Here is a 27,535-nt window from a genome sequence, read left to right on the forward strand (position 1 = left end):
GAACTGACCGACGGGTGGGCTCGGATGCCGGCCTGAGAGCGCGGTCCTGGCGTGAGGGAAGCGGCTGGCGCGGGGCAGGGAGGCCGCGGTGAGGAGGCCAGCCGCCCCGCGGTCCCCTGCGCTCCTCCTCGCTTGCAGCTGCACGCCTCTGCCACCCGCCTTTCCTCTCCACTGGATGGCTTCTGCCCCTGATAGCCGCGCTACGGGAGGAAACAAAAGAAGCCGCAGGCCATGGAGGGGAACCGGGATGAGGTAGAGAAATCGCTCAGGATCGCCTGAGAGGCCCGGAACGCTGGCACCGCTAGAAGGCCCCGCGCTTCCTGCGGGAGCCGAGAAGCTCCATCCATTGCCCTCGGCACGCAGTATTGGAAATAATTATGAAAAACAGAAGCACAGCTGGAAATAGCGCTCCTTGCCGAAAATCATCAGGAGGTGATGATCAAAGCAAGCCTAATTGCACAAAGGACAGCACATCTGGTAGTGATGAAGGTAGAAAAGGCTGTACCAAAGACCAAATAGATGGAGTTCTCAGCATAAACAAATGGAAAAATTACTATGAAGTAGTTGGAGTTATGAAGATGCTGGTGATGTAGATTTAAAAAGGGCTTATAGAAAGCTTGCTTTGAAGTTTCATCCAGACAAAAACCATGCACCTGGAGCAACAGATGCTTTTAAAAAGATTGGAAACGCTTATGCTGTTTTAAGCAATCCAGAAAAAAGAAAACAATACGACCTCACAGGCAATGAAGAACAAGCTTGTAATCACCCAAACAATGGGAGATTTAATTTCCATAGAGGTTGTCAAGTTGATAGAACTCCAGAAGACTTGTTTAATATATTTTTTGGTGGTGGATTTCCTTCCTGTAGTGTACATTCATTTTCAAATGGACGGGCTGGTTACAGCCATTAACAGCAACATCAACATCAACATAGTGGCCATGAAAGAGAGGAAAAAAGAAGAGATGGAGGTTTTTCTGTTTATCCAGCTGATGCCCATTATTGTATTGATCCTTGTGTCATTATTAAGCCAATTGATGGTCTCTAATCCTCATTATTCCTTATATCCCAGATCTGGACCAGGGATTAAAATGTAGACAGAAAATTTGTGTGTTGTTTATTATGTCGATAAGGACCTTAAAAATGAATATAAAGGAATGTTATTACAGAAGGTACACCATGGGATATTATGCAGGCTTAAAAAAGATGGAGAATTTACCTCTTTAATGTTAACATGGATGGAGCTGGAACATATTCTTCTTAGCAAAGAATGGAAGAAAACATGTCCAATTGCTCAAGTATCCATTTCTTCCTCAAGAATGGAAGAAAACGTGTCCAATTGCTCAAGTATCCATGTACTCATCCCTACTATGAAACTAATTTATAGCTTTCCTATGAAAGCTATAATCCAATTGTAGCCTAAGAATATGGGAAAGGGAAAAAGGGAAAGGGAGCAGAGGGAAAAGTGGAGGATGGCCGGAGGCAGGGTAATTGGTGGGACCACACCTATGGTGCATCTTACACAGTACATGTGAAACTCACTAAATGTAGAATATAAATGTCTTAACACAATAATTAAGAAAATGCCAGGAAGGCTATGTTAACCAGTTAAGTTAATACACTTAAAAATTTAAATATTCTCATCATCTCACTGAATATAATATTCCAGGCCAGAAACACATGCTTCATTCCTGTAATCCCTTGGGAGGCTGAGGCAAGAGGATTGCTTGAGACCAGGAGTTTAAAACAAGCCAGAGCTACAGAGCAAGATCCCATATCTACAAAAATCAGAGGTGATGCATGCTTGTAGTCTCAGATAGTTCAAAGGTCAAGACAGGAGGATCTCTTGAACCCAGGATTCTGAGGTTGTAGTGAGCTATGGTTGTACCACTTCACTCCAGCTTGGGTGAGTGACTCTGTCTATAAAAACAAAATGTATAATACTCCATGATATTAGTATAGTAAATTGTAAAATAATTCCACAGTTGTTGAAATTTTATTTTTTCTCCCCTTTTTGTTTTTAAGAATAGCCAAGTAATGCACATCCCTGAGACAGTATAATGCCATTGTGAAGAAGGAACATGATGTGTGCGAGCATTTATGCCCCACAGTATCTGATTTGTTCCTGAGATCACTTGGCAATTACAGATGCTGGGGGTAGGAAAACCTCTTCTCTGCATTTGCATAGCTCTTGAACAATGTGGGTCTTACTGCTTAACCTGCATTATGAGGTCAAGGGCAGAGACCCCAGTGTTTCTCCTAGTTTCCAGAAGGAAATATTTCTTAAATGAAAACTTGATTGAGGATACACATCAAAGAGAGGAGAGAGTTGAAACTGTTGGAAAGTGAAGGGCTGCAGAGTTTAGGAGAGACTTGAGAAGTTGGGAGACAGTTCAGAGGACAGCTATCATATGATAAAGAGTTTATAAAGAAGGTATAGGAAAAAGGTGGAGGAATATTGGGCTTATATACACTTGACATGAAGAGCTTGAATAAAGTCTGGCATACTAGTTGAAATTTGAGCATTTGCGGGGGTGATTATATAGAATTCATCTCCTCAAGCTTTGTGTGTGTGCCAAGGAATTTAGGAAAGGTCACATTCACATGGCCTGTGGAAGACTCAGGTGAGACTCAGATTTTGCCTGAAGGCTTTGATACTCCTAGGTCCTACCTTGCCAGTGTGGGCTTAGGGAATCCACAGTTTATCACACTGTGACCTGGCTTGGGGATGCCACAGACCTGTTCTGAAATTAATATAGAGGGGTGGGACTATCTGTCATTTAGATAGGATTAGAAAAAAAGTATGATCAATATAAAGAAGGGAAGATTGAAGTAAAAGTAATTTGTACGGAGTCTCATTGTGTTATGCTCCATAGGGTGCCATGTCATTACAGCTAACTGCAACCTCAAACTTTTGGGCTTAAGCCATTCTCTTGCCTCAGCCTCCCAAGTATCTTGGACTACAGCCGCCCACCACAACTCCCAGCTATTTCTTGTTTGTAGTTGTCATTGTTGTTTGGCAGGCCTGGACTGGGCTCAAACTCGCCAGCTATGGTGTATGGGGCTGGCACTGTTTCAGAGGCCCAAGTCAAAGGTTCCACAAAGCAAAGGGGGAGTCAGGTAACAGCTGGGTTATAGATAAAACAAGCAAAACATTTCACTGGGGCAAACATATGATATGAAGAAAGGGTGAAGTGGTAAAACGGGATGGAGGGAGGGCATAAGGGTCTGCTGGGATTGCTGTGGGGGGTGCTGTGGCTGTCCTCCTCCCATTGTCCTCTCCTCACCCTAAAAACCCCTTTGTGATGCTCCTGTGCTGTGTGATGCAGGCCTGGGGCTACAGCCAAGTATGGGCACCCTCAGCACTCAGTTGCTTCAGGCAGCCCCCCTCTATAGACAGTGCAGAGGAGTCTGTTTTCTGAACGATCATACTGAACCCTGGCTGAGCTCTGCCTGGGCTTTCTGGAATATCAAACCTTACCTCTCCTTTCTGAGTAGTTTGGGGTTGTTCCTTTTGTACCTCTGCTAACTTGTGTTGAAAGCATTTTCAACAACCTTCTGAGCTTCACGAGGTGGTTTTGAGCAGCAGTTGGGGTAATGTACTTCATAAATGAAACTATATAGATGGGAACCTTGTTAATATTACTGATGACCATTTGATCTTGTCAGCTGTTTTGGGGTCTATCAGAGTTTAATAACCCAGGGGTGTCCCCAACAGGGACTCAAGTATTATTGCTGTGCTCCTATCTTTCTTACATATCACCCAATCTCCTGGTTTCCCAGGTTTGGAGAATTATCTAAAGAGAAGCAGAACAGTGAAGGAAGCTGAATTCTACTCTGAAAAGGTGATGAATCTTTCTGTGTGTTTCCTGAACGCTTTGGAAAGCATATTATACATTTCAGGGATTCAGTTCCTTCTTCCATGGTTTTGGAAGGGGTAGACATAGGATGGGGATGAGAGGGCCGTCCTTGGCTCTTCCAAGGAGGCCACAGAAGGTACTGTGAAGTCATGTGTGCTGCGAGGTGGGCAGAGCAGGCTTCAGGTGTCCCCACCCTGCTAGGCACTAGGCTTCCCTTTCCTAGTCCCGATCTTGGCCACAGCTTTGTACCTCCTGTCTTCTGCTGCCCCCAGGCCAGCATCGTGATACTGTCCACATTCATCAGCTCTGTGTCCAGATGCCCTGTGAGATGTGTCATGGAACAACTGCTGAAGTCAAGCCTCTGGTGTCCTGTTAGTCCCTGAAGATCCTGCTCCTTCTGCAGGCCTGTTCACTCCCCTGTTTTGCGTGAGAAAACATGGAAAGTAGGGAACATCTTCACCCACTCTGTTCTCTGCATTTTCAGCAAGCCCTCCAGGAGAATTAACACCAGCCCCTCTGCCAAGCCTTCTTCACCTCTACCCACCATTCTCTCTCCTGGTCTGAGGACCCCCTTATGTGACTTTACTTCACCCTCACCACTCAGTCACTTCTGCTCCCAGAGCCTGTTCCTCTCTTGGTTTCCACATTCCCAGTGGACATTCTGCACCTCAGCTGCTTGCCTTTCCTCTTCTCACACCATGTGACACTCAAGGAGCAGATGTTGTTCTCGGATCAGAGGTGACTTTCTCTATGAACACTGCAAAGTTATTTAATTCTTGCCTTTCCTGAGTTGTCAACCTCTTGCCAAGTTTATCCCAGGCAGTGGTCCCACTGATTCCCATGTTCATCATCAGGCGCCACCCACCTGCCACCAGATGGGACTTTAGTTGTGACTCAACTAAATCTTTTTCCATCCACCAAAGCTTGTTCTGGAGATGTTCCCTCCAGATGGTGCTGATGAGATGTCCACTATTTCCCAGCAATCACAGACACTGATCCTCCAAGCCTAGCAGTGTCAGAATTTTGTGGCAGCCTGCATCATCGGAGTTTCTTCCCCTTCACCTTCTGAGACATCATTTGTGGGAGACCCTGCAACCAACATTTTGACATCTGGTTACCTCTTTCTTCCGAACTCTGATTTTATGGCCCTCTTGGAGAGACAAGTTAAAAACGAGTGATTTCATGATGTGGAAGGAAAATGAAAAGAAAATGGGATCTTTCCCAAAGCAACTTAGGCCAGACTCCCAAATACCAAATCTCCCATGTATAATGAACAGCTTTGTGCCCAAATTTTGTGGGATAAACAAGGATGTGCATCATATGTGGGTACTATGACTTGGTAGTGTGGGGCCCAATGGACCTCCTGGAGTGTTGTGCTTTTCCTTTTGGGTGTGCTGGGTGTATGGGGCTCCGGTCCAGGAGAATCCCAGATTTGGTGTGAGTGAGCCAGCGTGGCCTCCCCCTAGTGCCATGACCAAGGGAGGGGGCTGTGGTGAGGCTGGTGAGGCAGGCCTTGGCCTTGAGGGGTGGAGTCTGTGGCCCAAGGTGTTGCTGCACAGAGCCTGTTGGAAGCCCTGCGCAGAGGCAGTTTGGAGCTCTGCACAGAGGGGTTCCCGAGCCTTGGACAGATCCCCGAGACCATGATAGCTGCCCTTGTTTTGAGCATCTCAGAAGCTGCTGCCCCTGTGGCCACATATGTGGTAATCTTGATGCGGCCTCTGATATGATGAGAGAATGGCTCCTGGGAGTGAGGGAAGGGGCAGCCTTTGCAGAGTGGGTGGCTGTGGAAAGGTGGCACAATCTGCATGTTTACAGAGGAATGTTAGCCTCCCACTTGTGTCTTCTGGCTAAGAACTGAGGTGTGTTTTCCAGAAAGTTTGGGCCCCAAAACTTCAGTGGACAGTATACATGGCAAAATATGGTAAATTCTTCAGGGAGAATGTTAATATCCATTCCCAACAAGCATGGCTCATCAGATTCCCTTCCTTTGTTAACCAGCAAAAGCAAACCAGAGCACCTGCACATGGACAGCAGCTCTTGTGTCCAAAGACCTTTGATGATGACAAAGACAAAAGACATCCAGCTGTTCTGACATCACCTGTCTCTGCAGGGTGACTCCCTGCCCTTTGTGGTAATTGTCCCAGGTAGCTATTCCTCACCATCTGTGTCCTTCAATCTCAAATGCTCTCATAGATGAAGAATCCCCAGTAATTAACCATCTCCAACTTCTCTCATGTGTCAAACCCTGCCCAATCTCAGTCCTTAACTGTCACTCAGGTCCAGTCTCAGGCCCAATTTCAATCCACTCCCAATCTAACACCTGGTTCCCTATCCCAGATTAGGGTCTTGGGAGTGTGTTTTCATAAACTCCAGAATGATGCTCAGTGTGTTATGCCATCTGGTATTTCCTACCTGATCTGGAATGTGTCAGAGAAAGAAGAGGAAATTATGTGGAGTTTACACTCTGTGATCATGAAATCCCAGGAAGACTTTTGTCCTCCAGTTCGTAATCTCACATTACTCAGGAAGACCTCCAGGGTCTATATTCCAACCCAATCCTTCTGGAGATTTTTTTCTCAGCACTGTGCTTCTGAATAAAATTGGGCTCCATGTTCAGCAAGAGAATTTTGGATTCCGCCAAATTGGAAGCTTCCAAGAGAGCTGCTCAGAAATGCTGCCACTTAACAAGCATACTCGGAGGATGAGGAACATAGCCTGAGGAATGGCCCAAAAGATCATTTGTTGAGTGACACAAAGAGGTCTTCAGACAAGGGTCTGAGTCTAATTCTCTGAAAGAGCTAGAAAGTCAGGGAATAATTCAAGGCCCTCAAGAGTGAGCCTAGGTCTGAAACAATTGAAACACGTGGGAACAACAAATTCTGAAGGTAGGATCTCCAACACCTCGTAAGTTCTGAAACTTTTCATGAAGAACATTTTGGAACAACAAATGCAGTTCCCAGCTTGGATCATCCCTGCGTGCCTCCTCACATGTGGGCAAAGGGAGGACAGGCAGCCCTAATACAATCTCCCTTTTATACCAAGAATGAACCAACAGACAATATATAGACTATTAAGAATGGCAGGCAGTTGGTGGCGCCTGTGGCTCAAAAGAGTAGGACGCCGGCCCCATATGCCGGAAGTGGCAGGTTCAAACCCAGCCTTGGCCAAAAACTGCAAAAAAAAAAAAAGAATGGCAGGAAGACTCTTCTGTGCCCGTATCATGGAAGCATAGACAAGATGTGTGAGGATATCCTTAGGAGCACATCTTCCTTTTTCCTGTCGCTGAAGACAGGGGCTCCTCCTGGACATCACCTTAGAAAGGAAATGATTCCTGTCTGGCAGGGGATTTCCAAATGCATAAGAAAACAGAAGGGGCAAAAAGATCCTCTGGAAAAGGACAGCCCCAAATGTGTTAGGAGCACTCCCCACACATGCTCCACAGAGATCCTGTGCCCCAATGCCCCATCCATGAATCCCTGCATGTTTCAAGTTGGCTTAGTGCCTTAGGTCACCACTGGCACTGCTGAGAATGCCAGGTCTCTCTGCTTCCCTACAATTCCTGAGAGTAAAATTACTCCCCTAAAATAAAAATCAACAGATTCTTCCCAATAAATGTTCTCAGAGCCACGTGTTTTCTCTGTGCTGTCTGGGGCCATAAGTTTTGGGGAACCTAGAGTGTGTCGGGAAAGGTAGGAGTTAGTTCATTTCTTCACATTAGTTATTTGGCCTCCGAAAGTTGGCCAGTGCTCTGGAGCTCTTGTGAAGGAATGGATATTATGTGCCCCCACATCCCCTTCCCTGCCTGAGGAAGTTTGAGAAGATGGGCTGTTTCCCATCTCTTTGCCTTCCTGGGCGTCTGTTGTAGCCCACACCTTCTCCCTCATAGTCTGTTTTATATCCTCTAGAGCACAAAACAAGATAAGTCTTCTGTATCTGGAGAGCAGGCCAAAGATAGCCATGTATTTCAGAAAAGTAGGGTTTAAATGTCGATGTCCCACCAACCCATTGCTGATCCTGTTCTAATGGACAAGAACCCAGTAAAAAGCATTAGAAGGGCATGGTCCTCTCTGTGTCCCTCTCTCTCTCTCTCTGTCTCCCTGTCTCTTTCTCTACATTTTTACCATCTGGTCTTGAGAATTTGGGTACTAGAGTCAGGATAATATGTGGCATCCAAATTTTGCCAGTAGCTTTTGGTGTGACTTTAGGTAACTCAATTCACCATTTTTAAATATGATAGAAGATATAATATTCTACTTACCTCTTGGGAGTGTTGTGAGGATCAAAGGAGATAGAGCATGTGTTGCAGTTGCTGGCTATCTATCCCTTAATGTCACTGTCATAAAGGATTTATTTTCCAATGTGCATAGCCCCCAGAGGCTTAAAGAAAGTGTCCTGGCCCTTGGCCCACTCTTCTTCCACAATGAGAAGTGTACAGCCAGCTGGTCTAGCACTTACTAGCACTTTTTTCTGGAGGCACCACACTGGATGACAGGTTCCCAGTCCCTATTCCTGAGGCAGGGGAAACAGGACTCACAGGGGAAATGGGACTTAAGTGGTTTAGAAGGAAGAACCCCAAGCTTCACAACTATGGGGCAGAGATGATGAAGAAGTTGTCCTTGGTGGAGCTTCAGGATGAGGAGTCTGCTGTCTTCTTAGTGAATCAGGGTGTAACATTGCATATTGAAAATGGAGAATTACTCAGCAGGTTATAAAGCATCATGAAACTTGGTCTCCCGGTCTTCATTCAGGCCAGAGTCAGAGGAAATGTTGAGAAAAGACTCAGCTCTTTACTTGTCTTCAGAGGGGACACTGGCTCTCACGTAGTATTTCCTAGAAGGAGGTATGAATAGTGAGAACTTCCTGTAGAGCTTCTCCATGTTCCGAGTGTGGGCTGAACCTCTTCTCTCATACATGGGCCCCCTCTCTCCTGCTTTCCATCACAAAATTGAGAATATCCCTCTGGGACCAGCAAGAACTATGGCACACTGGAGCTCCTGATCATTCTTTAACCCCACACTGACTTTGCTTCGGGTGTTATGTATGGTAGCAGAAGAGAATTACCTTTCATCTTTTCATCTAGGGTCTGTCCTGAAGGTTAAGATGATATTTATACTTTTATGTATCATGATAATTGTAGGTCTCCTAAAATGTTTAGATTCTTGGAAATGAAAAGGGTGTAGACATTCTCTAGTCCACTTTATGTATGTGTCACTTTTACAACAGCTCTGATGAGTGGTCATGAGTCTATGTGGTTGACCACCTCTTGTGATAAAGAGATCAGTACCTTGTGTAGAGGACTATGATGAAGACTGAGCTCTGGCTGGGCCTCAATTCAGGCTCTCCCACTTACTGCCTATAACTAACCTTGGAGAGTTATTTGATGTAATCACTCGTTGTAAAATGGGAATGATAATAATAGCAGCATCCTGAAACTGTTGTTATGAAGGTCAAATTGAATTAATATCTGAAAAATCATAATATCGAGCCTGGCCCAGAGTTAGCACTTACTAAATGTTAAATATTATTCTATTAAAAAACACACTAGTTATATAATTGTTGGATAACTCACCCAAATCTTCTATCCGGTCTGCCTTCAGTGTCCTTATCAAAATTTGTTATTACGTCTCTGTTTTATTTCCTGGACACCCACTAGAGAGAAGGAATTGTGGAATGACAGAGAAAATGTCAGTAAGAAAGTGATTCTTTAAACTTCAAATATTTAAAAATATTTTCTGTGAACCATGACTATAGCTTTCATTAGCTTGTAAAAGGAATCCTGACCCCCCCCCTCCCCCTAAACAGAGAACATGTAGGGATTTCCTTTACATGAGAGAGGCTAGATTCAATTGTCTTTTGGAGAACCCTAGGTATGGTTAGTTCCCAGCTCGCTGAAAGATTTGTTATAAATAGGAATTTATGAAATATATTTGAAGAATAAGCAAATAGGAACAATAGCATGAGTCCATAGGAGGAAAATTTACCTGAAAAGCACTTTGAAAAAGGGAACAGAAAATTGTTTTGAAATTATCCCTATCATGTTTTTAACACATTAAGAACAGGGACAGAGTTAAAAGAAATTTAGATGTAAATCAAATTGATCTGGAAACAGCAGACAAAAAGTAAGAGGCAGAAAAAGTGATTTCAATCATCAGTTTAGAGAGAATTGGCAATTCAGAAAAATGTTAGTAATATACAGGACAAAACTCACAGTCTTTCTTAAAGGAAGTTTAAAATGACAATGAGTCTAAAACAAGAAAGAAACTTGGGTATGGTGAGTACATGGAACTCTAACTTAAGAAAAATAGTATTCGTAGAGAAAGTACAAAACAAGTTGAAAAATAGAAAACATGAAATTTATAGTTAAGTGAATCAAACATTACAGTGAATCCAAAAATCTCATCATAGATGGAAAGCCTCACCACACTTGAGAGAATATTAATGAAAACCCCATACACACATCCTCTTGATATTTTGGTATTTTAGGTCTAGGAATAATTTATTTTCAGAATAAAAATGTCAATGCCAGAGAATAATAGACTACTTAGAAAGAAATAGAAAACCAAAAAGGTTTGAGATTTCTCCTGAGAAAACACCAGTGCCATAAAATACTGAAGAATTATGAGAGTTTTAGGTGGAAATTCTCACAACTCACTATTGTATACCCAGCTACATTAACACTTCTGTACATGTGTTTACAAAATTAAGTAAAAATACTGAAAATATTTTTAAAGTATAATTTTCTCAGCAGCAATTTGCATATTGTGCATAATCTATATCCTACATTTTTGAATAATTCAACAAAGACCATGAATTTGAAGGCTGAAAAGGAAACCAAGGAAAAGCACATTCTAATTCTTATGTCACATAAAGGGAACATAAGTTATGGCTTTTCTTTGTACTTCATAAATAGAGAAATCAAGGTTTAAGTAGGTTAATTCTACTATGAACTCGATATCTGCTGGTAGAACTTATTGAAAATAGAAGTCACTGCATCAAATCATACATTTGTGATCTATGTGATGTTACAGAAAGAGATACTAGAAATAGAAGGAAATATAAAAGTCCTTATAATTTTAGTTAAAATAAGAAGTCTATTGAGGTTGATGTCTATCTTAAAGTACACATGGAAAATGGACTGAATTCAAAGGCTTTTTTGTTTGTTTGTTTTTTGAGACAGAATCTCACTTTTATCACCCTCGGTAGAGTGAGGTGGCATCGGATCTCAGAGCAACCTCCAACTCCTGGGCTTAGTCGATTCTCTTGCCTCAGCCTCCCAAATAGCTAGGACTACAGGTGGCTCCCAGAATGCCCGAATGTTTTTTTTGTTGCAGTTTGGCTGGGGCCGGGTTCGAACCTGCCACCACCAAGGTTATGGGTCCAGTGCCTTCTGCACTGAGCCACAGGTGCTGGCCAAATTCCAAGGCTCTTAAGACCATTAAAGAAGGTGAACCTCTGAAACCATGTTTTGGGTAATTCATGAACTAATAAGTGAGGCCAGCAGTTTAACATGCCCCCAAACTCTTAGAGATTACATTCTATAAAATATGGAAACAAAAGTTGAAATGTAAATTTCTTGAAAAAACTTGGTTTCAAGGACATTTTTATATTTGAGTGACAGAACAGGATGCTTTATATTTCACAAAAGCGTATAAGAGAAGATTTTATGCATTTTATCAACTTAACATTTTATTACAGCAAATCAAATGAACCAGACCTCAAAACTGATTTTCAGTTTATGATTCTCTCTGCCCTCTGAAGCTACAAAGAACAGTTATACTTTGTTTTTATTCCCAAAATCCATTTACTAGAGAGGGCCTAGTCTTTAAAGATAAACAACAGACCAGCTACAAGCTGACATAAGAGAATAATTCAATTCAATTCAGGTTGTGGGGAGGGAGAAACAAGGTAGAGGGGAGAAGGAGAGGGGATTGGTGTGCTCTCACTTAGTGGACACCATGTAAGGGTATATGGCACACCTTTTGGGTGTAGGACAAAACTATAAGAGGGGACTCCCTGACAAATGCAAATGTTCTAACCTATATGTTTTTTTTTTTTTTTTTTTTTTTGTAGAGACAGAGTCTCACTGTACTGCCCTCAGGTAGAGTGCCGTGACATCACACGGCTCACAGCAACCTCTAACTCTTGGGCTTACGCGATTCTCTTGCCTCAGCCTCCCGAGCAGCTGGGACTACAGGCGCCCGCCACAACGCCCAGCTATTTTTTGGTTGCAGTTTGGCGGGGGCTGGGTTTGAACCCGCCACCCTCGGCATATGGGGCTGGTGCCCTACTCACTGAGCCACAGGCACCGCCCCTAACCTATATGTTTTGTACCCTCACATTAACTTGAAATTAGAAATAAAAGCTACACAGATCACAGCAGATAGCACTGACTGGGGGTGAGCTGGACAGCTTCCCTTTGCTTCTCCAGATCAGTTTGTCTTTGCTTTCCTCTGTGCCCTGCACTATGGGAAGTTGATCCCTATGGAGTCAACAATAGGCAGCCTTATTTTCTTCCTTCTGCTATGTTTATTCAACAAAGAACTGTAACAGAGATTGGAGGAAAGAACGAGGTTGAGAAGTTTATTTTGGAACTACTAATTTGTGGCTGCTTCATCTTTAAGTAAGAATACCATTTGTAACAGGCAGCGGGCCTTACACCAGTCTGTCTGTCTGTCTGTCTGTCTCTCTCTCTTTCTCTGTCTAGCTCTCGGCTTTGATAACTTCCCCCTCCTGTTGTTCTGTCAGGTCTGGGGTGCAAAGGCATTTGTGTTACTAGCCTCAGGGTTTTGCACTATCCCTGGTGGTTTCCATTCCCCTCCCCCTCATGCCTTTGTATGTAGTAACTTTTTTAAACTTCACTTATATTATCCTTTGGATGCTTCTGTTTCTTGTAATGATCTTGTGATAAATAGTATCTGGAGTGGATACATTAATCAAAACCTCAAAAATGGAATTATGGAATGGGGTTATTTTAACATTTAATATAGCAGGAATTGTCTCCTTCCTTGGAGAATGGCTCAGGAGTGATAGATGAAATGCAGGGGTATTCAAAAGATCATCAGTGCTGGTTGAGGACAAAGTGAGGGTCACAGCACAGTGATGTGAGATCCTAGAGGTGTGGCAATTTGGATTAGTCAAAACTTAAGTAGTCTAAACAATGTAATATTATCTGGTTTCTTCTAGGTGCTCTGAAAATTAGCATAGGGAAAGGAGATATTGAAGCCAACCAAGCACACACATGGAAAATAAGAAATCCTCTAGGGCAATTTGAAAGGGTCAAGCCTTTCTTTGTAGATCAGATCAGGATGAAAAACAAGTCCTGGGGCTGATCATGAGGATTTGGATTCATAACTCCATTTTGGTGCTGGATCCTGCCAGGGCTCATGTCTAGATTAGGCTTGAAGGGGAAGATGTGGGCTGCTCCAAGGAGGAATGGGAAATTGGACACTCACAGTCAATGTTGAGAACTTTGGAACCCCTGTCTCTTTGGCCCTCATCTTCCTGGAAGTTCCTTTGCTGTGTTAGGGAGTCTAACCTCACTGTTAGAAGAAAAGTCTTCCAGTGACAGCACCTGTCCCAAGTGCTCACAAGCTGAGGTGATTCTCCTCACATCCCACCCATATCTCCCTTCATTGCCTGTCTAGGCCCTTGAGTTAGTTCTCAGCATTGCACACAGAGCAGGAGCAGTATCTGCTTTGGGGGAAGATCACGTATATACGGAAGGAACTACAGAGTGTTTTCAATTTACAGCAGCAGGAGTAGAAGAGCATGTGTAGGAGGGAATTCTGAGGATATATAGTAGATTTTTATATTTTATGTTCCTCAGCATTCATTGTGAATATAGGTTCAACATTCTCATACCAGAAGCAGGACACAGTTACCCTTGACACTTTTTCTGTTCTCCACCTCTTCCCAGTTCTTTAGCGTGGTTGGTCCAGATACCGTTTTATACAATCCTTTGCTGGTTATCGCCTCTCTCTGGGACATATTGACTCAGTCCAGTGGCCCCGAAATTGCATATGGCCTGTTCAGATGTGCCCGGTGACATATAAGTCATGGTGTGACCCCATGGGATGTGCACCTGCTTGCTCTAATCCCATCTGTTAGAGCTCCCCATGGGAAATCTGCTTGAGTAATACCCTGGACACCAATAAAGGCCTGAGTCCAAAGGCCCATCTCTCTCCAGATCACCTCCTGCTGGATGTGCACACAATCCCTGGGACCACCCTATTGACCCAAACTGGTTCTCCTCTTCCTTCAAGGGGAAATAAGTAATACTTGTTGTTTCATATTTTTATATTGTTTATGTTGCTCCCTCTGTGTCTCACTTGGCTGATATCGCTGCCCTAACTTTCATCCTGGACAAGGCTCCCCTAGGGAGTGGTTATCTTAATAGGAATAAACTTAAGACCAGTCAGACAAGAGCCACAAGAGCATCTGCCAGTATAAATAAGTTTCCTACAAGAGGCATACCTGCTTATAGGTCAGATAAGTAGGCATTGGTCCTTTCACCAAGACAAAGAAGTCCCCATGAAAGTGACATTGTAAACATCCATGACTTAATCTGTTGCAGCCAGAGCAAGGCAGGGCTAGAGCTTGTAGCCCTCTCCTGAGAGACACAAGACCAAATTAGAGAAGGAAACAAAAGGGTATAAGACCAAGTGGTATAAAATACAATGCCATGAGTGCAAATTTATTTACATGGGTGTACTCGCCCAGATCCGGAATTTGTTATGTAAGCTCAAGTGCTGGGGAGAAGCAACAATATTCAGTTCGACCTGCTGATTGAGACCCAGACCTAGTGTTGGCCCCTTGAAATGAGTTTGCAGTATTAGAACTCCTCTTGTATTTTGTGACCAAAATGGAAATGGAAATATTATATGTAACTTATATTCATTTTGTCCACTCTCTTTTAATTATAACCCCCAGCTTAGGAGAGTGAGCAAAGCATCCTTCAGTCAAAGCATCAAGAAAGACTTTACGATTATCTTTGAAAACTTCCATTGTATCCATCCTCTGTAGGCCAGAGAAAGTGGGTAGTTGTGACACAGTAAGAACTAACAGAAAGAGAATTTGGTGACCAATGTGGGTATTTTCCAGGCATGAGTTTGATGTTTGAAAATCAATCAATTCACCACATTACTAATATAAAGGAGAAAAAGAATTACCTCAAGGAGGTAGAAAAAGACACTTGTTAAAATTAAGTAATCATTCATTGTGAAAATGCTCATAAAACTGAAAAATAAAAGTAAATTTTCTTAATTTGATAAAGAGTATCTACAAAAATTCTTCAGGCAAATCATACTTAATGGTAGAACATTGAACAATTTCTTCCTGGGGTCAGAAAAAGAAAGCACCACTTCTATTTGAAATTTTTCTCCACACTTCCAGTAGACAAGATCAATAAGTTAAAGGTATTAATATTGGAGAAGAAATGAATAATGGAAAGTGTTATTAATTACAAAGGACATAATTGTGTATCCTAAGGAATCTGCAAGCAACGTAGAGAATTAATAAGTGAATCTGACATGATTGCAAGAGGGACTTTACCTAACAAATGCAATCAGTGTAACCTGGCTTATTGTACCCTCAATGAATCCCCAACAATAAATAAATAAATAAATAAATAAATAAATATAAATCTGAAAAAAATGTATATAAGTAAAAAATACAAAATTGTATTTCCTTAAATCAAATATAAACACTTCAAAATGAAAGAAAAAATAGCATAAAACATCAAAATTTAGATAAGATCTAGAAAAGAGAGAAAAAAAATTTTCATACTGAAAACCAAAAGAAAAATGCTGAGAAATGTAAGACTCTAAATGAATGGAGAGATATTGTTATTTATCAATATAGTAAATATACTGAAAATTTTTAAATGTCTTTTATTACTAGACTGAACTATGGAGTCAACAGCTCAATCTTTGAAGAAAAGAACACAGCTGGTAAAGTGATGATATCAGACTTCAAAATTAAAGAATTTTAATTAAAGTAGTGTTGTATCAATTTAGACAGTGTAGTATTAATTAAACCATTGTGGACAAATACAAGAGTCCAGAAGTAAGTCCCCTCTCTACTCAGTATGCTAATTTAACAATAAAACTTTCATGACAATTCATTGGAGGAAAAAAAAGTAAAATAATTGAACATCTGTAGGGAGATAAACAACAGCCTGTTCTAACATTGCAGCGAACACACAGAAAAATATCTAAGATGGATCATAGAGCTAAATATAACAGGTAAAATATAATACTTGTAAACAAAATCATAAGATAGTATCTTCATGGCCTTGAGGTATACCAAGATATTCATCTCCATCCCTCTGGGATTGGTGAGTGGTGACTCATTTAGTTCATTTGATGAGGTCTTATTTTCCAGCATGTTATTCATGCTTGTGGATGTTTATTGTTGTCTGGGCATTGAAGAGTTCAGTATTTATTCTAATCTTTACAGTCTGGGTATATTTGTACCCATTGTTTTTGGTATTCAGATGGAATTGAGTGTTGGAGCTAAGTCTTTGGTCACTGCAGCCATGTCAAAACTAGGGGGCGCTCACGCACAGAAATGCCAAGAGTCTTGCAACCTCCTGTTGTACTGCCTTGGTGGGCCTGGGTAAGGTTGGCGAGAATTCCCTAGATTACCATCTCACTCTCTTCCTTCACTTTTCCCCAGATGGAATGAGTCTCATTCTCTATGCTGGGCTGCTTGGAGTTGGGAAAGTGATGATGCAAGCTCTTCCCACAGCCACCACTGCTGGGATTGCTCTGGTCACACCAGACTATGTATCCTGGTGTTTATTCAAGGCCCAAGTGTTCTTTAGTTAGAAAGTGTGAATTTTGCCAGGGCTGGGTTCTTCCCTTCAGGAAGCATGTTCCCTTGTAGTTCAGGGTTATGTCTAGTAATGTCATCCAGGAGCTAATGTCTGCCATCAGGAACTCCATCTGTGTGACATTTGATTTTATGGTGGCAGCCAAAGTGTATGACAAATTTCACTGTACTCTTCCCTTTCCTTTTCCCAACTGAAAGTAGCTTGTCACTGAGGCACACTACCTGGACTTTGAGGAGGAAAGATGCTAGCCCTCCCTTGGTCACCAGAGCTGGTGTTCCAGCTATGCGCACCCCAAGTCCATTGTATCTAAGACTAGAGCAGCACTAACACTTGCCCAAGGAACACAGTCCTTGTGGACTGACTACATTTCACATGTGTTCCTGGCCTCAGGCCACTTTTATGAGCTGCTGGTGGAGTAGCTAGAATTCAGTTTCCTAATGCTGGGGTGGAAGATTCCCTTCTGGAGCTGGTGTGAATGCTCCCTTCATGGGTGCCAGAAGAATTCTGCCCTGTGTTGTGTTCCCGTATGATAGGGTGGCCCTGAGTTCCAATTTGAAGTCCCACAGTCCTTTGCCCTCCTTTCCCCAAGCACATAGATTCTCTTTGCACCCAGCACTGGCCTGACACTGGTGGGGGATAGTGGAGTGTTGTGATGTTGTGTGGCCAAAGCAAACCACCTTTCCTACCTTCTTCAGTGACTCTTTCTATGTTATGACAATAAAACTAGGTACTGTGATTGCTTGTCTGTTGTTTGTTTCTTACAAAGGTATTTTTCTGTGTGCACAGTTGTTGAATTTGGTGTTCCTGAAGGGGACAATTCCTGGAGGGTTCTATTTGACTATCTTGCTCCACCTCTTGACTATGCAAAGATTTTTACACAAGACATACCTACACACACACAGATAGACACTCACAATAACAAATGATAGATTGTAACTTATCAAAATTCAGAACCGTGTTCAGCAAAATTCGTGATAAGGAGAGTTAAAGGATGAGCCACTAAATGAGAGGTGATCATCAGGATACATCCAAAAAACAAGGACCTTATCTCCTATTATACTTGTATACTCAGATGAATATATGTGTGTGTGTGTGTGTAGTGTGTATCTATTCATATCTATGATGAAAATAAACTGAAAATTATGTTTTCCTTCGTCATTATTAGGATATTTTTGGTTTGTGGTGCTATGGAGTCAAGTTGCTATGAACATTTTTTACCTGTCTTTTGGGAGTCATTGCACTCAATTCTCTTGGGTATACCACTAGCACTAGAAATTCTCTGTTAAAGGGTACAGGGTACTGTCTAGCAATTTTCCAAAATATTTATACCAACATAAATTCCCACTAGCAATGTACAAGATTTTCAGTTACTCTGCATTCTTCTCAACACTTAATATTGTCAGTGTTTTTGTTTTAACTATATGAGTAATATTCAGTAGTACTCATTGTAGTTTTAATTTGCTGTTTCCTGATGAGAAATGGGGTTCAGCATCTTACCTTAGTGCAAACTTGCTAATTATTTGAATGTTATCTTTTTTGATGCATTTATTTTAATCTTTTGCCCATTTTAAAACCAGTCGTTTATTTTGTAAAAATGTCTCTCAGTTTGAATTTTCTCCAGTTTTATTGATGTATAATTGATAAGTAAAATTTGTGTGTATTTAGGGCATATAACTTGGTAGTTTGACATATGCCCTCATTATGAAATAATCACCCTAATCATGTTAATTAACAGGTCCATTCATGTGGTTGGAATATTCATTTCTACCTTTGTGTGTGTAATATATACAACAATATTGTGTTTTTCATCTAATTTTGTATTTTGTGTTTTAGTTAAAACAATGAAAATTTTAAATATTCTCATTATCTCATTTAACACAATATTCCAGGCCAGGTGCACCTGGCTCATGCCTGTAATCTCTTGTGAGGCTGAGGCAGAAGAATTGTTTGAGCATATGATTTTAAAACCGGTCAGTTCAACATAGCAAGACCCTATCTCTACAAAAATTAGAGGTGATGCATGACTGTAGTTCCAGATAGTTTAGAGGCTGAGGAAAGAGGGTATCTTGTACCCAGGAGTCTAATGTTACAGTGAGCTATGATTGTACCACTTTGCTCCAGTCTGGCTTGGTGACTCTGTCTATACAACAAGAAAATGCATAATATTCCATGATATGAGTATAACAAACTGCACAATAATTCCAGAATTATTGACATTTTAGTTTTTATGTCCCCTTTTTGATTTTATGAATAGCCAACTAGTGCACATTGTAGTGTGAGGCACTGTAATGCCAAGAATGCAATGTATGGGAGAAGTTATTTCCCACAGTATCAGATTTGTTCCAGAGGTTACTTGGCAGTTACCAATGCTGGGGGTAGGGAAACCAACTTTCTGCATTTGAATAGATCTTGACCTATGTAGGACTTACTGCTAAAATTGCATTATGAAGTCAAGGGCAGAACCCCAAATATGTCGATGTCTTTGTCTCCTAGTTTCCAGAAGAAAATATTTCTTAAATGAAAATTTGATTGAGGATGCATAGCAAAGTGAGGACAGAGTGAAAGCTCTTGGCAAGTGAAGGCCTTTAGAGTTTCAGAGAGACATGAGAAGTTGGGAGACAGTTCAGAGGACAGCTATCATCTGAGAAAGAGTTTACAAAGAAGGTATAGGAAAAAGGTGGAGCAAAATAGGGAGTATATACACCTGACATGAAGAGCCTCACTATGGGAAAGGTCAGGTTCACATTACCCATGGAAGACTCAGGTGAGGCTGCTCAAGGCCAGATTCTGCCTGAAGGCTTTCACACTCCTAGGTCCTACCTTTCCAGCATGGGCTGAGGGAGCCAACAGTTTATCACACTGTCTCCTACGCCTGGCTTGGGGGAGCCAAAGACCTGTAATGAAATTAATGTAGAGGCCTGGGACTATCTGTTCCTTAGGCAGGGTAAGAGAAAAATGTATGATCAATATAATGAATTGAAGATTGAAGTAATAAGTGGGAATAGATTCCTGAATTTGAAAATATTGGACTCATTCATCAAAGAATGTGTAGGTGCGTGTGTGCATTTGTTCGTGTATAGAGAATGTCTTTAGTCCTTGTACAGTTTAAGTTTCACTAACTTCAGAAAAATAAGTGCTCTAAATTTACCCTTAATATCACTTGAAGTTTTAATTATATACATTTATTTTATACTTATTTTAGTTTTGGAATGTTGAATAATACATTATTAGTTTTATTGGAATCAGCTACTCTGATTGAAAACACTAAAGGCTGAATTGAAAACATTTTCTATTCAACATTCATAAAACTAAAGTAAGTATAATAGAACACTAGGTTTTATATCTAGGTTAGAGTGAGGCATAAAATTTCTGTAGCTAACACGGATTGGAGGATCTGTGTAACCCTGAGAATATAAATGTCTGGGAAGAGGAAAATAATTCCAGCTGTTTCTGACTTCGAATGTCCAAATCAAAAGCTGCACAAACCAAAGGAGGGACAGGTAATAGCTGGTTACAGATAAAACAAACAGAACATTTCCCTGAGGCAAACTTATGGTATGAAGAAAGGGTGAAGTTGTAAAATGGGATGGCAGGGGAGGGAACAGGGACCCAGAAGTCCCAACAGGGGCAGAGGATCTGCGGGATGGTGGGTGGGGGCTGTGGCTGCCCTCCTCCTGTTGTCACCTCCCCACCCTCAAAACCCCTTTGTGACTCTCCTGTGCTGTGTGATGCAGGCCTGGGGCTACAGCCAACCCTGAACACCCTCAGCACTCAGTTGCTTCAGGCAGCCCCACTCTCCAGACAGTGCAGAAGAGTCTCTGTTTTCTGAACAACTATACTGAGCCCTTGCTGAGTTCTGCTTCTGTTTCAGATTATTCTTTTTGTACCTCTGCTACCTTGTGTTGAAAGCATTTTCACCAACCTTCTGGAACAACTTAGACATCTACAAGGTAAGGAATAACCAAGAGAGATTTTCTGTTGCTGTTTCCCCTTCCTTTTCGCACATTTGTAAATGAATCTAACTGGCTTGGAGAGTGATAGAGCATCACTCCTCCAGGGAGAGACGTTGGATAGGCCTAGGGGTTCAGGAGGATGAAGGCTTCCACCTTAGGCTCTCAGGCTGCCTATCAGCGTGTGGTGAGGACTTCTCAGATAAATCCCCAAACACGTGACCTTGTGATTCCAGATTGGCATACGGATAAAGTGACACTTGATGTTGCTTTCCCATATTTGGTATAACTCAGCCAACCTTTCCTTCACGTTGAGCTTATCAGGACAGCAATGTCCAGACCATTCAAGCTCTGTCCTCAGAATACAGGGTCCTCTGAGGGAGCAGATGTGACTGTTGGTTTCTGATTCTGTGTCCTCCCCAAGCAGAGGACTTCTGAGAACACTAAGTGGAGATTCCACAACAAAATCATCCCTTGAGTTACTCAGAGAAGAAAAATGGGAAATATTCTATCACCTTTAAAACTGGATAAGAGGAATAAATTTCTATTTGTTAAAATGAAGAGGCACATTATCCTTGCTTAATTAATGTCTGAGCCTCTTAGGGAAGAGGTCTGAGGGAAGAGAGTCTCTCAGCCTCCCTTTCTTTACCTTTTCTTCTCAGCAGCCAACAGGGGAAAGGAAGGTGGAACATTGAAAGGTAAGGTCATGTGTATTTGACCGAGTTCTCCGATGATGAACCTTCATGTTACTTCCGTGATACCCCAGGTCCATGCTCTCAGAGGCTGTCAGTTGCTAGATACAGTCTCTGTTGGAAAAGAGAGCCCTCCAAGGAAGGCTCCTAGGAAGATGTTAAGCAATGAGACACTTCTCAGAGTCTCCACTTTTCCCATCTGTAGACAGGAAGCAGTGACTGACCTGGGCACTGGGTTTTCCCCAATAGGCGGCCATGTGAGATGTCCAGGAAAGACTATAGGTTGGATTGGAGTCAGCCCTTCTGTCTCCTGACTATATCAGGATTTTGACTTCCTGGGTGCTTGGCTTCCTCTTTGAAGTAACCACTGATGTCTGAGCTTCACGTTGTGGTTTTCAGAAGCATGTGGGGTAATTTACTGGATAAATGAAACCACACAGACTTGAATCTGCTAATATTACTGTTGATCATTTGACCTTGTCAGCCGATTTTGGGCCATCAGTGTTTAATAACCCAAGGTTCTCCCCTAAAGGGACTCCAGTATGATCCCTGTGCTCCTATCTTCCTTACATATCACCTACTCTCCAGGATCCCAGGTTTGGTGAGTTACCTAAAGAGAAAAAGAAGAGTGAAGGAAGCTGAATTCTACTCTGAAAAGGTGATGAATCTTTCCCTGTGTTTCGTGGCCCCTTTGGAAAGCATGCTCTATATAATTCAGGTATTCAGTGTGTCCTGCCATGGTCATGGGAGGGGGTAGACATGGGATGGAGATGGGAGTGATGGAGTTGGGAGGAGGCCACAGAGGGTATTGTGAAGTCACGGGTGGGGTGAGCTGAGGGGGAGCAGGCTTCAGGCAGCCCAACCCTGCTAGACGAGTAGGCTCCCTTTTCCTTGCTGTGGTCCTGGCCGCAGCTTTGTGCCTCTTGTCTTCTGCAGCCCCCGGGCTAGTGCCGTGGTACTGTCCACATTTGTCAGCCGTGTGTCCAGACCCACTGTGAGATGTGCCGTGGAATGACTGTTAAGTCAAGCCACTGGTGTCCTGGGAGTCCCCGAAGATGCTGCTTCCTCCACAGGCATATTCACTGCTGTGGTTTCCGTGAGACAGTCTTTACCCACTCTGTCCTCTGCACTCTCAAGAAACCCTTTAGGAGAATTAACACCAGCCTCTCTGTCCCAGCCTTCTTCACCTCCACCTTCCATTTTCTCTTCTGACCTGAGAACCCCTTCATTTGACAACTTCACCCTCACCACTCAGTCACTCTCTGTTCCCATTGCCTGTTCCTCCGTTGGATTCCACATTCCCAGCAGACATTCAGCACCCCATCAACTTTCCTTTCTTCATCTCCCACCATGGGACACTCAGGGAGCAGATGTTGTTCTCTAAGCTGAGGTGACTTTCTCTCTGAACACCATCAAGTGGTTTTGATTTCTGCCTTTCAAGAGATGTCAATCTCTTATCAAGTTAATCCCAAAAAATGGTTCCATTGGTAGCCCATGTTTATCATCAGGAACCAACGGCCTGCCTGCTTCACCACCACCAGATGGCACTTTAGCTGGGACTCAACCTGAACATGTTTCCATCTCAGGAAGCTTGTTCTGGAGACATTCTCCCCAGATCGTGCTGATGAGTCGTCCCCTATGTGCCAGCAATCAGAGGTACTAACCCTGAAAGCAGTGTCAGAATTCTCCTGCAGGAGCCTCCATCCTCGGACTTTCTTCCCCTTCACCTTCTAAGACTTCATTTGTGGGAGACCCTGCCGCCAACCTTATAACATCTGGTTATCTCTCCCTGCCCAAGTCTTATGTTCTGGCCCTCTTGGAGAGACAAGTTTAAATCCGTGGTGATTTTATGATGTGGAAGAAAAGGAAAAGAAAACAGTTTCTTTCCCAAAGCAACTTAGGCCCGACACCCAGCTACCAAACTTTGCTGTGTATTATGTGCAACTTTTTGCCCCAAATTTTAGGGATAAACAAGAATGTGCATCATATGTGGGTAGTATGGCTTAAGAGTGGGGGTGCCCAATGAGCCTCCAGGAGCTGTTGTGGTTTACTTTTTGGGCCTACTGTGTTTCTGGGGCTCCAGTCCAGGAGAATCCCAGATTTGGTGGGAGTGAGCCAGTATGGCCTCCGCCTTGTGCCATGAACAAGGGAAGGGTTTGTGGTGGGGCTGGCGAGGCAGGCCCTGGCCTTGTGGTGCAGAATCTGTGGCCCATGGTGTTGCTGCACAGATGAGAATGGGAGCCCTGTGCAGATCTTGGGATCCACCATGGCTGCCCTTGGATTGAGCACCTCACAAGCTCCTGACCCGGTGGCCACATGTGTGGGAAACTTGTGTGTGGCCCCTGATGTGGTGAGAAGGGAATGGCTCCCAGGACCAAGGGAAGGGGCAGCCTTGACAGAGTGGCTACGGAAGGTTAGCACAATCTGAATGTTTACAGAGGAATGCTAGCCCTTAACACATGTGTCTCTTTTGGCCAAGTATTTAGTTGGGTTTTCAGAATGTTTCAGCCAAAAACCTGGCTGCACAGTATACATGGAAAAATATGGTAAATTTTTCATGGACAATATTAGTATCAATTGCCAACAAGCATGACTCAGAAGATTTCCTTCCTCTGTGAACCATCAAAGGCAAACCAGAGCACCTGCATATGGACAGCAGCTCCTGTGTCCTTAGACCTTTGAGGATGACATAGAGCAAAATACATCCAGCTCTCCTGGCATTTCCTGTCTCTGCAGGGTGAGTCTCTGCCCTTTGTGGTGCTAGTATCAAGTGGCTGTTCCTCAACATTTGTGTTCTTCAATCTCAAATATGTTCCTAGCTCAAGGATAACCAGTAATTAACCATCTCCAACTTCTCTCCATGTGTCAGACCCTGCCCCATCTCAATCCTTAATCCTGAGTCAGATCCAGTCTCAGACCCAATTTCAATTCTGGCTCCCAGTCCTATCACCTGTTTCCCTAGCCCAGATTAGGTTCTTGGGAATGTGTTTTCTTAAACCACACAATGAGGCACAGCGTGTTATGCCATCTAACATTTTCCATCTGGTCTGGAATGTGTCACAGGAAGAGCAGTTTGTGCTCTGTGATCAAGAAATCCCAGGAAGAATGTTGTCCTCCGGTTCCCAACCTCACATGGCCGAGCCCATCCTCCAAGGTCTGTATTCCAACCCCCATCCTTTTGTGAGATTTTTCTCTCAGCACTGAGCTTCTGAAGAAAACAGGGCAGCAGCATCACAAAGGAATTTTGGATTCAGCCTAACTGGAAGCTTCCAAGAAAGATGCTGAGAAATGCTTCACTTAACAAGGATGCTCAGATGGATCAGAAACTTAGCCTGAGGAATGGCCTAAAAGATTATCTGATGAATTATTCAGAGAGGTCTTCAGATAAGGGTTTGTGTCTAACTCTCGGAAAAGGCTAAAATATCAGGGAATAATTCAAGGCCCTCAAGAGTGAGCCTAGGTCTGAAACAACTGGAACAGGTAGGAACACCAATTCTGAAGGTGGGATGTCCGAGCCTCCACCCAGAAGAAGCTCTGAAGCTAATCACGTAGAACAGTTTGGGACTAAAAATTCAGTTGCCAACTTTGATTACTTCTTCCTGCCTCCTCACCTGTGGGCAAAGGAAGGACAGGGAGCTCTAAGTAAATCTCCATTTTATACAAAGCATGAGCGAACAGAGAACGTACAATTAAGAATGGCAGGCAGACTCTTCTGTGCACCCATCATGGAAATGTAGACAAGATGCATGAGGACATCTTTAGGAGCACATGTCTTCCCTATCCCTGTCACTGAAGGGTTGGCCTCCTATTGAACACCACATTAGTAAGTAAATGATTCTTTGTTGGGAGTGGATTTCTAAATGCAGCATAAAACAGAAGGGGCAAGAAGATTCTCTGGAAAAGGGTAGCCCCCTGTTGTGTCAGAACCATTTCCCACCCATAGCCAACAGACAGCCTGTGCCCCATGCATGACCCCATGCAGGCTGCAAGTTGGCCTGATGCCTTCGTGTCCCCCTCTACAGCTGAGATTACAGGGTCTGCCTGCTTCACTGTATTTCCTGAGAGGAAAATTCACTCCCTTAAAATAAGAATCAAGAGATTCTTCCCAATAAATGTTCTTAAAGTCATGTCTTCTCTCTGTGCTGTCTTGGGGACAGAGGTTTTGGAGAACCTAGAGTGTGTGCTTTGTCAGGAATATTAAGAAATATTATGTCTCCCCACACCCTCTTCCCTGTCTGAGGAAGTTTGAGAAGATGGGCTGCTTCCCATCTGTTGCCCTTCATGGAATTATATTGCAGCTCACACCTTCTCTCTCATTGTCTGTCTTATATCCCTTAGTGGAGCAGTTCTCAACCTGTGTGTCACAACCCACAGGATCTGTATTAATGGCTCACAACATCAGGAAGGTTGAGAACCCCTGCCTTAGATGATTAAACAAGATAGGAGTTCCATATCTGTAGAGCAGGATAAAGATAGGTATGTATTACAGAAAATGGTCTAATGTCTCAGAAAAAGTCAGTGAGCAGAGGATCACACAGGTGAGTGAGGGTGGTTGGGAGTGGTTGAGGGGTTGTTGCTGTGCTGGATACTGGGCTGGCTGAAGGGGAATGTAAAGAACAGGGTAGTTAGTGGTAAGGAACCTGTTATGTGAGGCATGCTCATGTGCTGTGGAAACACAGACCTTAATGGTGTGGTTTCCTGACTGGAAAGTGAAGAACATAAAAATATCACATGCTTAATTGATAACTTGGTTCCAAATGTGGCCAGTATTTGGACAGGTAAGGTGCATGTTATCCTGGAGGTAGGTGAGATAAAGAAAGCATTGCTTGTGAGGAGATTTCCAGTAAGCAAAAGTTTATGGAAGAGGGAGCCAGTGGACATATATCATGCTAGGAGAAAAAGAAATTCAGGTTAGAGGAAGCCAAAGAGTTAAGTGGATGCAAGTAGAGATTGTCTTTAACACTAATGTGTTAATGTTATTTAATTGCCAAATGCTGCTGCTTGCAGCTTATTCATTTTGCATCTACCTGCTTGTTGAGCAGACAGTAATTTGCAGCCTCTAATCCTGTATTGTGTACCAGGTAGCCAGCCCACTTCCAGCACTCTTATCCCTCCCCAGTCTAATGTCCATGGCCAGGCACCCTTCCATCAAAGCCTTCATCCTATGAGAAGCTGCCCATATTTTCACTCCCTGTTTCTGAATAGCCGAGAGATAGTGAAGAAAAGGCAGGAGCTGTAATTCATGATGTTCGAATTCACTGGGAATGCCATCAATCTTCAGTGGTCCTGTCTTTCCCGTTACCCATGGCAGTGCATCCAAAACTTTGCCAGTCTTCACAAACTCACCACCAATTTCTACATTAAAACTCTCCTGGTGACCTGGGTATCAGTTTCCCCTTCACATAGAAATTTAACCCCCTAGGGACTATTTCCTCCATATTTTACCTTGGAGTCATTTTCAGGTATCCACATCCTTTCTTTTCTTTTTCTTGGAAGACTCAGAAGCATAGTGCACCTGCACTCAATATTCTCTCATCTTTATTTTCTTCTGTCTTATCTATATTGATCATCAATTTCTTTCAGCTGTGGCATATTTTCTGCACAATATCTGCTTCAAGTTCAGCTATTTCCCATTAAGTGACAAACACATTATAGTTTCTAGTCATTCAATGAATATATCTCTATCTTCATATCTCTACCTTCTAACCTTTCTAACTATGATTCCATTTCTATCTTCCTTTCTCAGCCAGTTTTCTTTATACAGATATCTGGTTACTGGACCCAAAGTCACATTTATTATATGCAAATATGTTTATGTCGATTGTTTTATTTTGGTTTTTATTTCAAATTAATATGAGACTACAAATTTTTATTCCATTCTTCTCAGTTCCAAGGTAAAGTTCCAGTTGTAAAAGAACTCCTTACCCAGGGGTTATAATATCCAACCACACATTATGCCCATTAGGTGAGATACCCTCATAGCCTCCCTTCTGTGTGAATTGTCTTCCATTCTCCCCCCTTTCCATGATCATATACTAGACTATATTTGTGTTTTGTTCTTCATGTGAATATGTAATCTTTTATAAATTGGATCAAATTAGTATTGAGTACATTGGATATTTATTTTTCCATTTTTGAAATCTTTTAAAAAAAGACTATTTTTCAACTCCATTGTAAGGAGAATCTTCAAAGATCGAAAACTTG

The 27,535-nt window shown here is 42.6% G+C and overlaps 1 pseudogene; it reads left to right on the plus strand.

The window, feature by feature from the left end:
* Positions 1-222: 222 nt before the first annotated feature.
* Positions 223-26,695, plus strand: LOC128563384 (dnaJ homolog subfamily B member 14-like; annotated as a pseudogene).
* Positions 26,696-27,535: the final 840 nt, after the last annotated feature.

The sequence above is a fragment of the Nycticebus coucang genome, chromosome 13 (genome assembly GCF_027406575.1).
Source record: "Nycticebus coucang isolate mNycCou1 chromosome 13, mNycCou1.pri, whole genome shotgun sequence".
Lineage (NCBI taxonomy): Eukaryota > Metazoa > Chordata > Mammalia > Primates > Lorisidae > Nycticebus > Nycticebus coucang.